Source organism: Pygocentrus nattereri, chromosome 10 (assembly GCF_015220715.1).
Source record: "Pygocentrus nattereri isolate fPygNat1 chromosome 10, fPygNat1.pri, whole genome shotgun sequence".
Lineage (NCBI taxonomy): Eukaryota > Metazoa > Chordata > Actinopteri > Characiformes > Serrasalmidae > Pygocentrus > Pygocentrus nattereri.
This window is the reverse complement of record NC_051220.1, coordinates 15,679,032-15,694,980: the sequence shown is the minus strand read 5'-3', so window position 1 is coordinate 15,694,980 and position 15,949 is coordinate 15,679,032. Positions and strand designations below refer to the sequence as shown.

At 42.6% G+C, this 15,949-nt stretch overlaps 1 long non-coding RNA gene across 1 annotated transcript; it reads left to right on the top strand.

The window, feature by feature from the left end:
• Positions 1-1,420: 1,420 nt before the first annotated feature.
• Positions 1,421-15,068, top strand: LOC119264154. The gene is made up of 2 exons (XR_005130811.1): positions 1,421-1,563; positions 14,211-15,068. It is a non-coding gene; the product is annotated as an uncharacterized LOC119264154 (long non-coding RNA).
• Positions 15,069-15,949: the final 881 nt, after the last annotated feature.

Below are 15,949 nucleotides of genomic sequence, written 5' to 3'. Positions count from 1 at the left end.
AATAAAAATAAGTGGAGCTTATACTTCAGTGCTCATCTTGAACGCTGATAGTAGCATGTGTGGAGACCAGCTGTCAGCTGATCTCCCTATGTATTCTGGGAGATTAAGTCTGTGTGTGTGTGTGTGTGTGTGTCAGGGTTTGTAAGATTAGGAAGCGATAAAGTCATGTGATCTCCCAGAGAATTCTGGGAGACTGAGTGCGTTGCTTCGCTGGTTACATTTGTGACATTAATATATTTGTTTGGAGGATAAAAACAAAACTTACTTGGCCACATTTCATGTAAATATTTATTTTTACAGCACTGCACTCAGGCAAAAACTACCTGACCAAGACTACAGCCTCTCTACAATTGCCAATATTGTAGCAGGCTTGCTAAGCATCAAAAGTGGCACATAAAGGTTTTGCCCACCCAGATTGATGTACCCACCCAGAATAACTTTAGGATAATGGATTTACAAATATATATATTTAATATAAGCATAGCTTAGTTTTACCATTCTTCCTGAAGTGGATTCTACTGCTCAGGATTTTGCCACACACATTCTCAGATAAGATGCTTGCTCTGGCATTAAAATGGGAGATGTTAAGCATTTATTAGAGATTTTATACTTTTAAACTAACTATGATATTAAAGCATGTTTAATGCATGTTGGTTCTAACATAATCTGTCAATTTATTTTGCATGGTGGAAGAAAAACTAATGTATAAAACAATGCAGTAAAGGTAGGAAAAACTAAAGTGGAAGAAAGCAAGAATTAAATTGTTGAATTAAATTATGAATTATAGAGCAGAAAATAGACCAGTGCGCAGTCTGTCTCTGGCTACAATAAGACCAGCATTTTTGTTCTATGATACTGAATGATACCTAAACACATACCTTTATTTTAAACGTGTGTCACTGAATTAACTGGAGTATATTTTATAACACCTCTCATCACTGTCAAGAAACTCAGGGATGATGTTTGCAAGGTGAATGCGTTCTGTTGTCAATTATGTCAGAATGGGAATAAGCCATTTTGCAGTCAACACGGCAAACTCTGACTGTTGTTTTATCAGATGAGAAAGAGGAATGGGAGGAAAGATAACGTGTATGTCCTTTGTGTGGCTTGGTGGTTGCTCAGAAACAGGAAGCCCACTGTGTAGTTCATCTGAGTTGAACAGGAGCTGTGCGAGGCTTTGATTCAGAGGAGAACTGGGGGATGGGGGAAAATCAAAGTATTTTTTAGTTAATACTGTATGAGTGAGCTGTCTCGAGGAGGAATCTGTTGGGGAGGGATGCGGAATTGGTGGTTATTGTAAAATCCGTGACAGCCTTTATGATCTTCCATCAGTAGTGCCTTCTGGATCTCAGCCATCCCAATAAGTATGCGGGAGGCATTATCGCTCCCCCCCACCTCCCCCGACCCCCCCCAACCCCTGCCAGCACACACACGGTTCTGCATTGTCCTCAGATGAACCATGTGCTATTGCCAGGAATCAAGCACATATAATAGAAGGTAACTGGGTTAGAAGCCAACACTGAATTTCAGCAAGAAAAAGGGAAGAAAAAAAATCATTGAAAGGTAAGCAATTTCTTTTCACAAAAAACCTATGTTCTATAACTGTGGGAGAGTGAAATAAGAGGAAAGGTACAAAGCAGGTGAAAAGAGGGGGTAAGGAGGAAGACATATTAGGCGAGAGAAAATGGAAGGATTACTCACAGTTGTGCAGGCAGGGTCCTCACATGCTTTCTGGAACGGGTGTATTGGTGCCGACAGCATGCAGGACATAGAAATTTTAGCACACACTTAGTTTAGAAAACTGCCTTGTGGAAGTGAAGATATCACAAATGTTGAAATGTCACTGCCTTTTGAGATGCTTGGTGTACACAAGGCAGTCTGCTGTGTTGAAGTTATATTTGAATTGCTGCTATCCTTATCTGCCTGGTTGCATGGAAACAGGTTAGTGCAGATTACTGATGGAGAGAGTGAGGTATTTGAAAGACCCAGGAAAAGAACCACACAATAAGATTTTTTTATCTGTTTGGAAAAGTAGAACTAATGTTTCTATGTTTGTATAGATAAAGTAATGATGGAGTCATTTTACCTATAGCTTTTTTGTGCATAAAAGATATTTGAAATCACTCATTTGCTGTTATTTTCAAGCACTAATTTTATTTATTTATTTTAGTCAAAATTTACAATTATAATTAATATCTGATGAAAACATAAAGTATACAGTCAAGACCATGTTCAACTTGCTGCCATGAAGCTGCTTACATGGAAACATGTTTGCTGAGTCAAAAATGAAAGGAAAGTCCTCTGTTTGTAGAAGGAATACACTTACTATAATTTTGCACTAATAATAGGGAGGCAAAGTATAAAAAGGAAAAAGTTTGATTTAAAAATAAAATGTGCAAAATTGCAATATAATTATATAATATAAAATTGAAAATGGATATTATTTCTATATTTTGTTACAGATATTCATTGTTACTTGCTTTGCCTCATTGACAGAAAACAGACAGCTTTTAAGCAGTCTCAAACCAGGCCTCTAGACTGATTGTGGCTAACTTGGCTCTAGTTGCCTACTAGACTTGACATGACACTGGGACTGGTGTGCACCAAAGGATCTGGCTTGAGCTGTTAGGTCACCAATATAGTCAGCATTTGAAAGGGAGGTTATGTAGCACCCACTACTGGCTAGCGTGGGCCTCTAAATGCTGATGGCTAAGCCAGGAGGATCATGGGAGGCACATGTAGTCTAGAAAGGAGACTTATTGTTGTTGTTCATTGCTAGTTGTTGTGGCATAATTGTTTTGTTCTGTTGTTCTGTGTTGGGGAGTGGGGTTAGTTTAGTTTAGTCAGTAAGTGTTGGCAATCACAATTAGGCTGTGAATTCAGTGCTTTGGTTGTGTCTTACTGTTATATGCCTGTGTTCATAGTGATTTTATTATTATCATTGTTATTACTTATTACTTGTAACAGTGGCAGATGGAACCAGACAATCACATAGACGGAAAATAGGTCATAAATGAAAACAGATTAACAGACATGAATTAATGCATAACAAGGTGTGCATAACAAGGTGATGATACTTCGCAAAGTGCATGTACAAACTAACTGGTTAAATGCACAGAGGAACAGGTGAAAGTGATTTAGAAGTCTGGAGAAGCTGAGCATTGATAGGTGGCTCTGGATGAGTCTTGAGTCATGTGAAGGAGCAAGGGGTTCTAGGAAGTATAGTCTGAGGTGGCCAGGTTGGCTTCAGTTTCAACCAGGCCAGACAGATTTGTGACAGTACCCTCCCCAAGGAGTCTGCAACAACCACTGCCTACCCAACCGGAGGCGCTGGTAAGCAAAACACCAGCGCTCTCTTGGTGCCAAATGGAGATGGTCCTCCAAGGACATCCTTGAGGGTGGGGAGATGGTGGTGTCTGGCATGGAAATCCACCAATAACCCAGGGTCCAGAACGTGTTTTGCTGGCATCCAGCTTCTCTCCTCTGGTCCATATCCTTGCCATTTGAAAAGATACTGGAGAATTCCTCCATGCATCTGATGGACAGCATAGACCAGGGTGCCATCCACCTCCAGAGATTACAGCAGACTCCATCAGGCAACACCTCGTCCAGAGGCCCAGAGATCCTGGGTGAATAACCAAACCCAGTCTCTTAGAGGGGTGTCTCCCCAGAAAGTCTGTCAGTTTGTTCTTTCGTGAACTGAAGGGCCTCCTCAATGCTGCAATGGGTCTGCTCCCAGACCTCCTCACTGCCCTCATCAAGTTGTCAACAGTTGGTATGTCAGAAGGGGTAGTAGTCCAGGGTGCAAGACTGTGCTAGGGCAGAGTCAAAATCATTGGGTAGTTATTTAAAAGTAATTTAAAATTATTATAGTAATAATAGTTGTAAAACCACCAGATGGGGGTAAATCTGTAACAAAATCAACTTCAATGGGTGATCATGGATGTTCTGGCACAGGGAGAGGCAATAGTTTTCCAGCTGGTGGAGTCTTGCTTGTGTTTTGCTTTGAGCACATCTGAACACAATGAGACAAATTTGTGTACATCCTGTTTAAAAGTTTCTCACCATTAGCGATTTGTTAGAAGTTATTGTGTGTGGAACAGATACAATAAAATGGGACATTATACACTACTCAAAAAAATAAGGGGAACACTCAAATAACACATCCTAGATCTGAATGAATGAAATATTCTCATTGAATACTTTGTTCTGTACAAAGTTGAACGTGCTGACAACAAAATCACACAAAAATCATCAATGGAAATCAAATTTATTAACCAATGGAGGCCTGGATTTGGAGTCACACACAAAATTAAAGTGAAAAAACACACTACAGGCTGATTCAACTTTGATGTAATGTCCTTAAAACAAGTCAAAATGAGGCTCAGTATTGTGTGTGGCCTCCACGTGCCTGTATGACCTCCCTACAATGCCTGGGCATGCTCCTGATGAGGTGGCGGATGGTCTCCTGAGGGATCTCCTCCCAGACCTGGACTAAAGCATCAGCCAACTCCTGGACTCCTGCACCTGTGGTGCAACGTGGCATTGGTGGATGGAGTGAGACATGATATCCCAGATGTGCTCAATAGGATTCAGGTCTGGGGAACGGGCGGGCCAGTGCATAGCTTCAATGCCTTCATATTGCAGGAACTGCTGACACACTCCAGCCACATGAGGGCTAGCATTGTCCTGCATTAGGAGGAACCCAGGGCCAACTGCACCAGTATATGGTCTCACAAGGGGTCTGAGGATCTCATCTCGGTACCTAAAGGCAGTCAGGCTAACTCTGGCGAGCACATGGAGGGCTGTGCGGCCCTCCAAAGAAATGCCACCCCACACCATTACTGACCCACTGCCAAACCGGTCATGCTGAAGGATGTTGCAGGCAGCAGATCGCTCTCCACGGCGTCTCCAGATTCTGTCACTTCGGTCACATGTGCTCAGTGTGAACCTGCTTTCATCTGTGAAGAGCACAGGGCGCCAGTGGTGAATTTTCCAATCCTGGTGTTCTCTGGCAAATGCCAAGTGTCCTGCATGGTGTTGGGCTGTGAGCACAACCCCCATCTGTGGACGTTGGGCCCTCATACCATCCTCATGGAGTCGGTTTCTAACCATTTGTGCAGACACATGCACATTTGTGGCCTGCTGGAGGTCATTTTGCAGGGCTCTGGCAGTGCTCCTCCTGTTCCTCCTTGCACAAAGGTGGAGGTAGTGGTCCTGCTGCTGGATTGTTGCCCTCCTACGGCCTCCTCCACGTCTCCTGGTGTACTGGCCTGTCTCCTGGTAGCGCCTCCAGCCTCTGGACACTACGCTGACAGACACAGCAAACCTTCTTGCCACAGCTCGCATTGATGTGCCATCCTGGATGAGCTGCACTACCTGAGCCACTTGTGTGGGTTGTAGAGTCCATCTCATGCTACCACGAGGCACCACCAACATTCCAAAGTGACCAAAACATCAGCCAGAAAGCATTGAGGTACTGAGAAGTGGTCTGTTGTCCCCACCTGCAGAACCACTCCTTTATTGAGTGTGTCTTGCAAATTGCCAATAATTTCCACCTGTTGTCTATTCCATTTGTACAACAGCATGTGAAATTGATTGTCAATCAGTGTTGCTTCCTAAGTGGACAGTTTGATTTCACAGAAGTTTGATTTACTTGAAGTTATATTGTGTTGTTTAAGTGTTCCCTTTATTTTTTTGAGCAGTGTAATTTTCTAGGGCTGTAGTAATCTCTTCATCAATATCCCAGCAAATGGATGCTATGTGGACAGAAAGAGGAGGAATAGGACAGATTTTGTCTTGTAGCATCTCACTGGTGGATTCTTGACAAGGTATGAGCCTTAGTATTACATGAACGAGGACAATAAGAGATACTGAATTTTAAAAATTGAGCAGAAAATGGATCAACGAGTCTGTCGAGGGTTTAAGTATGGAGTACAAAGGTACTCTAAGTTCTAATGGTCAGTTAGGACTAGGAAAGGGTGAGCAGCTCCTTCTAACCAATGTCTCTATTCTTTCAATGCGAGCTTAATAGCCAAGAGTTCATGATACCATAGTTTCATTCTGCAGGGGTCTGTTTGTGTAAGTAGAAGGCTACCAGGTGAAGCTTCTCAGGGTTACCACTACGCTGGGACAGGATCACACCTACTCCACAAATGGTTTGGAAGGATCAGGATGCTTGAGAACAGGTGCTGAAGTAACTTCAACCTTGACATTGCAAAAGGCAGTCTCTGCTGCTGTGCTCCAATTCAGCCTTTTGGGTGCTCCCTGAAGTATAGCAGTGAGAGGTGAGGCAAGTGTACCAAAGTTTCTAAAAAACTTTTTCTTGGGGTAACTGACAAACACAAGATTTAAGTAGAGTCACACCTTCTACTATATCAATGGAATAATCATATGTACAGTGAGGAGGCAATTACAACCCTAATAAACTTGGGACGTTGTGTAAAATGTAAATAAAAACAGAATACGATGATTCTGATTGCAATGATTTGCAATGATGATTGCAAATCCATTTCAACCTATATTCAATCGAATACACTACAAAGACAAGATATTTAATATTCAAACGAATAAACTTTATTGTTTTTTGCAAATATTCACTCATTTTGAATTTGATGCCTGCAACACGTTCCAAAGAAGTTGGGACAGGGGCATGTTTACCACTGTATATCAATGTATATCAATAAGTGTTTGGGAACTGAGGACACTAATTGTTGAAGCTCTGTAGGTGGAATTCTTTCCCATTCTTGCTTGATGTACAACTTCAGTTGTCTCCGTTGTCATACTTTGCGCTTCAGAATGCGCCACACATTTTCAATGGGAGACAGGTCTGGACTGCAGGCAGGCCAGTCTAGTACCCGCACTCTTTTACTACAAAGCCACACTGTTGTAACACATGCAGAATGTGGCTTGGCATTGTCTTGCTGAAATAAGCAGGGATGTCCCTGAAAAAGACGTTGCTTGGATGGCAGCATATATTGCTCCAAAACCTGTATGTACCTTTCAGCATTAATGGTGCCTTCACAGATGTGCAAGTTACCCATTCCATGGCCACTAACACACCCCCATACCATCAGAGATGCTGGCTTTTGAACTTTGTGCTGATAACAGTCTGGACAGTCCTTTTCCTCTTTGGCCCGGAGGACACGATGTCCATGATTTCCAAAAACAATTGGAAATGTGGACTCCTCAGAGCACAGGATACTTTTCCACTTTGCCAGTGCCACCTGAGGGATCGAAGGTCACGGGCATTCAATGTTGGTTTTCTGCCTTGCCGCTTGCTTGCAGAGATTTCTCCAGATTCTCTGAATCTTTTGATGATATTATGGACTGTAAATGATGAAATGCCTAAATTCCTTGCAATTGCATGTTGAGAAACAGTGTTCTTTAAACTGTTGGACTATTTGCTCAGGCAGTTGTTCACAAAGTGGTGAACCTCACCCCATCCTTGCTTGTGAACGACTGAGCCTTTCATGGATGATCCCTTTATACCCAATCATGACACTCACCTGTTTCCAATTAACCTGTTCACCTGTGGAATGTTCCAAACAGGTGTTTTTGGAGCATTCCTCAACTTTCCCAGTATTTTGTTGCCCCTGTCCCAACTTCTTTGGAACGTGTTGCAGGCATCCAATTAAAAATGAGTGAATATTTGCAAAAAACAATAAAGTTTATTCATTTGAACATTAAATATCTTGTCTTTGTAGTGTATTTAATTGAATATAGGTTGAAAAGGATTTGCAAATAATTGTATTCTGTTTCATTTATGTTTTACACAACGTCCCAACTTCATTGGAATTGGGGTTGTAAGTGGCATTCTTTTTACTAAATACCTTGATCAAATCAGAATATTCAGAGGGAATTTCAGTATTCTGTGTGGGTTCTGGGCTATCTATGGTAATAGATCTTACTCTAAGCTCTGGAGAAGTGAAGCAAAGGATTGGGAGTTCATGGGAGTCCTAATATAACAGAAAATTCTGAAGAGTCAATGACTAGAAACGAAAGTTGCTGCCTATGAAGAAAGTTGGCCTCTAACTGAATCGGTTCAGTGACAAAAGTGATGAAGTCCACTATCCAGTGCGGTGACATGGAGGAGTGTCTGGAGATGTGTCTAGAGATGGGTCAATTAAGGCTGGAATGACAAGAGATGATTGTAGGTAGGGAACAGTTACAGGGAGGACAACAGTCTTTGAAACCAAACCCTTTGTAGAAACACACACATACACACATCTTCTAAGCCACTTCTCCTTCAGGGTGCTGGAGCCTATCCCAGCTGTCATTGGGCGGAAGGTAGGATGCACCCTGAACTGGTCACCCACATTTGCTCACACCTAGGGGCAATTTAGCATGTCCAATCTGCATGTCTTTGGACTGTGAAAGGAAACTGGAGTACCCAGAAGAAACCCACGCAGACACAGGGAGAATGTCCACACAGAAAGGACCCTCCCTGGTTGCCCGGCCAGGGAATCAAACTCAGGCCCTTTTTGGTGTGAGGCGACAGCATTAGCCACTTCGCCACCGTGCCACCACATTATTTTAATCCATCCGCTTTTCCGGGGTTGGCGCCTGAGGTCACAGACCTCCATAAAGACAACAAAGTCTCTCATCTCTCAATAGCCTTGACGAATAACACTGAAGGAGTTCTGGAGTCGAGCTGGAACTGGAACTAGAAGTCATGTGAGTGCAAGAATAACTTTTGTGCAAGGGTCATTTCTAAAAAAGTTGGTATAGCCATACTGAAAGGTTACTTAGTTGATCCAATGTCAAATTGACATCTTTGCATGCTACTTCAGTAAGTACATCTGGATTGAGTCCAATACAAAATGTGACTAATAGAGCAGACTCATTCCAGCCACTACCAGCACCTAAGGTACAGAATTCCAGACCATAAAATGACACTGAGTGATTGCCTTGCTCGAGCTTACACATAAGTTCTCCATTTGAGCAACCATCATGAGCGTGATGAAAAACAGTCTTAAATTAAAAAACTGTTCATATGTCAGGTCTTGAATACAAGACCACCCTGCTGAAGCCCACTCCAAAGCTTTATCTGATAGGCATGATATAACAAATGCTACTTTGGCTGGATCAGTGCTAGGTGGAGAACTATTGAAAAACACAGAGCATTGAGGCTGGAATGGGGTGTGATTCCTGTTAGAAGCTGAGTGAGTTGGGTTTGCTGCTTGGTTTGTTGTTATGTGAGGTCCCCAACCGACTGAGTATCACCCACCAATACTTGCAGATGATGTCTCAGAATCTGACCTTGGTTGCTTTGGACATTCTGAACAGCCTCTATGTTCACCGTCTGCATGATGGCAAAGTATCCTCTAGCGGAGAAAGCCCAGGAAAGCCTGCGTTGTGGAGATTTGTGATAGTGCAGTATCTGGAACCATCCAAAAAAAATTGCATTTTCTAGAGCATTATTGAGCCAAACGCTACAAACTATTTATGAGGTAACATATTACCAGTGATTTTAAGTATGTTTCTGAAATAGTAATTTGACCTACAGTTTTGAGTATTTTGGTCTCTCCCCCATTCAAAGAGATAGGAGTCTGGTCTTGTATGGTCCAAATAACTGCCTGATGGCATTGCAAAAATGGCCACCAAGTGATTTTCCTATTATGACTTTGGAATCACCATGTGTCTCCACTTCCTCTATTCCTCTCTGCGGGTTTTGAGGTTATCATAGTTTTACTAGTTAACAAAATACAACAACGTTGAACTACCATTAACGTGAACCACAATAAATGGCCAAAAATGACTTGGAAAAAAGTCTGGTTTCACTGACTTACATTGAAATTATGATTTTTCCTTGGCCTGTAAAGTTACCATTTTAAAGATACAAGGTTTTGTTCTGAAAGCAATGATATGCTTACCTGTGGCTTGAACATAAAACGTTCTATAATGCCAAATTGAGAGTATTTCAGGGATCAATAAATAAAAATTTAGATTCTGTACCTTTAATCCTTTGTCTTTAAAGCTGGGGCTTGAATATAAAGTAAAACTCACTGTACTTTAGCTACAAAAGGCACCTTATTTTTAAAACTTTTTTTTTCTTGGAAAAACATGAACCAGAACTGCAAGAATCCACTGTATGGGAAGAAACAGCAATGTCCATGGCATTGATGGTGAGTGCTTGTAGCTCAAGGAGGATGCTGGAGTCAGGATTCAGGATTCAGGTTTGCAGCAGCCATATCTTTACTTCATACACCATAAACACAAACCAAACAAAGCCAACACTATGTTGGCCACTTTTCAGTGGCTTCAGCTAGCTAGCTAGACTTTTCAGTCTTAGCTCTTCAGTCCTCTCTTGTTGCTGTTGCGCGTCCCTCTCTCTCTCTATTCCCTCTCAGCTCTTTTTAAAGGCGCTCAGGCAGCGTGAGCACCCGGGCCGAGAAGGAATGAGAGCTCACTGCTCTGCCTCCTCGTTAGCTGGCAGCTCGGCTGCCTGGGTCGAACGTGAGGTGTAGTGAAGTGGCCTCACTGCATAACCAGGGGCGGGACCAGGGCAACGGAGCTTGGGACTCACTCGGTGCCCTCGTCTCACTGGTTGCCGGCACTGTCATTGTCGTCATCCTCCTCCTCCTACCGTGACTCGCATCTGTCCAGGGAGCTCGGGCTTTGCACTCTGTCCCCTCCACACTTGCGGCTCTCTCCGTGGCATCCTCGCCGAGGTTCGTCGCTACTGGGTGTTCGGGCCCCACCTTCCTGCCGGCTCTCGCGGCCGTCATCATCGGGGCCCAGGGGGCAGGCGCATGCCACAGTGCTATAAAGCTTTTAGCCCAGTGTGTGTATCCACACATGGTTTAAAGTCAGAAGAAGACTAAGCCTTGTCTGGGGCTGGGAAAGTGGGTGTTTTGCAGAAAGTTTAAAAGTGATAAAATGTAACAGCCAGATAACAGAAGGTGATGAAGCAGTGCAAAGGAACACATGAACAGGTTTAGTACAATGAAAATTTAAAGGTTTCAAGATAACTGGGAAAATATAGTTTGTTCTATGTAAGTGGAGAGTATAATGATTGTTGAAGGTACCCAAAGATTGTCTTGGGGCTTTAAAGCCAAAATTCAAGTGTAGAGACAGGCAGCAAAATTAGTGGTAATCCTGCTGCACATGTAAATTAAATTAACTGAGCATTCAGAGCATTTAACATATTATGAAGCAAAATTTTATTTGTACTGGTTCTTGCAGTTTTATTTACTTACCAAATATATTAAGTAAAATTGGCATGACAAATTATATAATTTGGGACCCTACAAGTTTTGCAATGTTAAAAATGTCGAAAATCAAGAATTTTTAATAACATAACTGAGCACTGGTGAAATCTACAGAATTTTAAATGATTCTAGCCTATTATTTTTCATGTTTCCTGGTTCTCATTTGGACTCTCATACCATCAAGAACTCCACTTACCAGAATCCTTCTGTCAGTCATGAGACTCTTCCAGCCAATCACAAACCACCCAGCAGATCACAGTGACCTAAATACTAATCATTACCACCTGTTTTGCTCTGTAGTGTCTGTTTGAACCTTGTCTTTGTGAAGTATTGCCCTTGCTTAGTCAGTGCATACCAAACTGTTTGTTTTTCTGATTGCTGTTCCACGTTTGACCTCTCTTGTTTTTTCCCATTGACTATTCTTGCTCCTGTTTTGGCTTTGTTGTTTTCATGTATGTGTTTTCTCTGGTTACAACCCTCGCCTGTCTTTTTTCGACTATGCTTTTGCCTATTCCTATGTATTTTGTCCTGCTATTCTGGTTATTAACCTGGTCTGGTGTTAACACTGTTTATTTCCATTTGAATAAATGTGAAAAAAAAATTGTGTCTGATCTGCAAACCCAGCATTACAGAATACTTCGCCAACATGCAGACAGGGGATATTATGGAAATCATCTCAGCTGTAAGTAATCAGGGTGCAATTTTAAATCAACACAGTCAGTTATTTGAGTGTCTTACTCAGTCCGTTGGCTACCTTGCACTACATCAGAGTGAGCAACAATGGCAGTTAGCCTCAATAGCAAAAAGCTCAGGAGAGGAGAACACCTCTCAGCTGCAGAACATGAACACCAGTGGATCTAGTGAAATTAATCCTAGCTGTTTCTCTGCCTACTCCAACTAATGTTTTCCGTGTTAGTAAGCCTGACAAGTTTGACAGTTTGCCAGACCAGTGTCATGGATTTTTGCTTCAGTGTTCGATTTTTTTACCAACTTGGCTCCCGTTCAGAGACTTCTCGCATTTCATTCTTGACTTCACGTCTTACTAATCAAGCTCTAGAATGAGCCGCTGCAATTTGGCAGGCTCAATCTGATACATATGAACAGTTTCTTAAGAAATTCAAATCCGTTTTTGATCACCCTCATGAAAGACGCTCTCAGGGGAAATGACTAGTTTAACTGCGCTAATGTCACTGCTCCGTTGCTGATTATGCGCTGGAATTTTGTATGCTTAATTCAGTCATTCTATCAGAATTGGCTTGCAAAGATGATGTTCTGTCATTAGGATTATTTGGCTATTCAGTTAGATCCGCTGAAATACTCAATAACTTCCTCACTACCCACAACTGTGGCTCACCACTGAGAGAGTTCCACTACCCATGCTTCACCTGCCAGCATCTCCAGCATTTCCAGCCAGGATCCAGTTCAGGCCGAACCAATGCAGTGTGATTCCACCCATCTGTCACAGGAGGAGTATACTCAGGAGGCCTTATCTTCATCTGTCCTTTCACTTCACCTGCAGATGCTGTGTTCTTTTTTGTCAAGAAGAAGAATGGAGGACTAAGACCATGCATAGACTATTGAGGACTTAATCAAATTACTAAGCGTTATCCTTATCCTTTTCCACTTGTACCAGTAGCATTGGAACAGCTTAGAGGTGCCAGTGTTTTTTTCCCAAGTTAGATTTACGCAGTGTCTACAGTCTTGTCAGAGTTAAAGAGGGAGACAAATGGAAGACTGCGTTTAATCAGATGAATGTTGCCCTAGAAAATGTCTTGCCTCCTGAAATTATTGCAGCCCCCATCCACTGGGCGGTAGATGAGGATCAAGCCTTAGTGACTGTTGAGGTCCCTGAACAGCGTCCCCCAAACAAGAAATACGTATCTGCCAATTCTGAGACTGCATTGTTATCTGGGCTCATTCCTCCCTTTTGTCAAGACATCCTGGGGAGACTCATACCCAACAACTCATATCAAACCAGTACTGGTAGGAGAACATGTTAAATGACATTTATAGGTTCATAGCATCATGCTCCACGTGTTCACAGTGTAAAGTCCCCAAGTCCCTTCCTGCAGGAAAACCTCTACCGTTGCCCATTCCAACACGTCCTTGGTCACATATAGCAATAGACTTTGTTACTGATTTTCCCAAGTCTGAAGAATACACTACAGTTCTTATTGTTGTAGATCATTTTTCCAAGTGTGTCAGATTCATGCTTTTCAAACAGCTGAGGCATTATTTCAACATGTGTTTCGCCTTTTTGGCATTCCTGAAGATATTGTGTCAGACCGTGATCCCCAGTTTACCTCCCAGGTTTGGTCAGCTTTTTCTGAAAGACTATGTGTAACAATCAGCTTAACATTGGGTTACCACTCACAATCGAATGGTCAGGGCGAGAGAGTCAGTCTGCTGATGTTAAGCTGATTGATACACCCAGTCTTTCAAAATAAGCTGACTAAACCTGGGAAGTAAACTGGGCTCCACGTTCTGACACAATATCTTCAGGACTGCCAAAAAGACAAAAAATTTCTGAGACTGTATAGTCACGAAAATCAATCAGACTGGGCTCATTACTTACCTTGGGCAGAAATTGAGCAAAGTTCACTTATCAGTTCTACGGGTCTCACTCCCTTTCATTGCATCTATGATTATCAGCCTCCCTTGTCACCCTGGTCAGCCCTTCCTTCTGATGTTCCCGTGATTGACAATTGGATGCATAGTGAACACGTCTAGGAACAGACACACCAGCGTATTGAGAAAGCATTACATCATCAGAAACATCAGGCCAATTGTTGCTGTGGGGAAACCCCAGTATATTCCCCAGGGGATCGAGTGTGGCTTTGGACCAGGGACTTCAGGTTCTCAGAGGGAAGTAAAAAATTGTTACCAAAATACATTGGTCCATTCAGAGTTATTAAACAAGTTAATAAGGTTACTTATCAGCTTGAGTTTCCACAGCAATACTGAGTATGTAATTCATTCCATGTTTCCCTTCTGAAGCCAGTGATCTCTGGTCTGCTGGACAAGTCTTCACCTGACATTTAGCCACCCCCTCTGGTCAAGTGCTGTCCAGTTTACTCTGTAGTGTAGGCTGCTGGATTCCCAGAGGAGAGGAGGTGTTCTCCAGTACCTGGTCAACTGGGAGAGCTATGGACCTGAGGAGAGGAGCTGGGTTCCTGCCAGGGATTTCTTGGACCCAGTGTTGGTGCAGGAGTTTCACCAGTGTCATTCGGACTGCCCAGTCAGTTGTTCTCTGGGTCATCAGAGAAGACATTCCGTGAGTGGACCCTCGATCCAGTGCTGCACTAGCTCCGGAAGTGTGGCCCAGAAGTGTGACTCCTCCAGGAGCGTGGGTGGTCGTCGTCAAGGTCGGCCTCATTCCTCTGCCTTATCGGAATCCTTGGGGGGGGTACTGTCATGCTTTCTGATTCTCATTCAGAATCTCATACTATCAAGGACTCCACTTCCCAGAATACTTCTGTCAGTCATGAGACTCTTCCAGCTAATAATAATTGACCCAGCAGATCACAATCACCAGAATAGTAATCATTACCACTTGTCTTGCTCTGTATATATACCTGTCTGTTTGAACCTTGTCTTTGCCAAGCCATTTGTTTTTCTGATTGCTGTTCCCTGTTTGACCTCACTTGTTTTTCCCGTTGACAATTCTGGCTCCTGTTTTGGCTTTGTTGTTTTCATGTATGTTTTTTCTCTGGTTACGACCCTCGTCTGTTTTTTTCGACTACACTTTTGCCTATTCCTGTGTATTTTGTCTTGCTTTTCTGGTTATAGACTGGGATTGGTCTGGTGTTAACTCTGTTTATCTCCATTTGAATAAATCTTCCAGGTTAATTTTTATCCATGTGTGTCTGATCTCCAAAGTGTAACACTATTACAAGATTCTAGGGGGACTCACTGGCTCAATATACAGTTGCATGCAAAAATTTGGGCACCACTGGGAATATTACACATTTTGTTAATTATCTAAGACTATGGCCAGACTGCAGGGAAATCAGATTTGTTTGCAAGTGATCAAATCAGATTTGTGTGTCCAGACATCACTAACCTGTCTGCACGGGTTACTGTGATAACAACACAGGCATCAATAACTACACCTAGCTAGCTAGGCGGCGATGCAGATTTCTAACATGGAAGTAGCAGAGATGGGGGTCATCATCTCACCGTTCAAAGTCTTCAAAATTCTCTGGCATAAGCATGAGTCTTTCATGCTCTAATTGAATCCCAGAAAACACAAATCACAGTCTCAAAAATGAGATATTATGCATTTTTTCTTCTGTCAAAAATTGTCAAAAATCTATTTGGATACCATCTGGGCATGCCCAAAATTAGATTTGGAATTTGGAACTATAAAGATATATAAAGATATATTTCTTTCTGGTCCTTTGAGATCTCAGACCACTTCTTGTTCAGACTATAGATCCATTAGAACTCGGACCCCTTTCACAGCACTCACAATGTGCACAGCGCTGTGAAAGGGGCAGTGTTCTCTGATAAATCCAACCTTTCAGGTGATGAGAAGAACCACCAGACCCGCCTGTTGCTCTCCTATAGGCAACGCTGAAACAATTGGCCAAAGTGCATTGTGCAAAATTGGAAATATGGCCCTGCGGGTCTGCCATGGTGGGCTCGGTTTTTGTCTGTGCTCCTCACTGAGCTCCACCCAGCGAATTTTCATTCATTCACATTCAGTGTGAAAGCAGCCCAACTCAAGCCTTTAA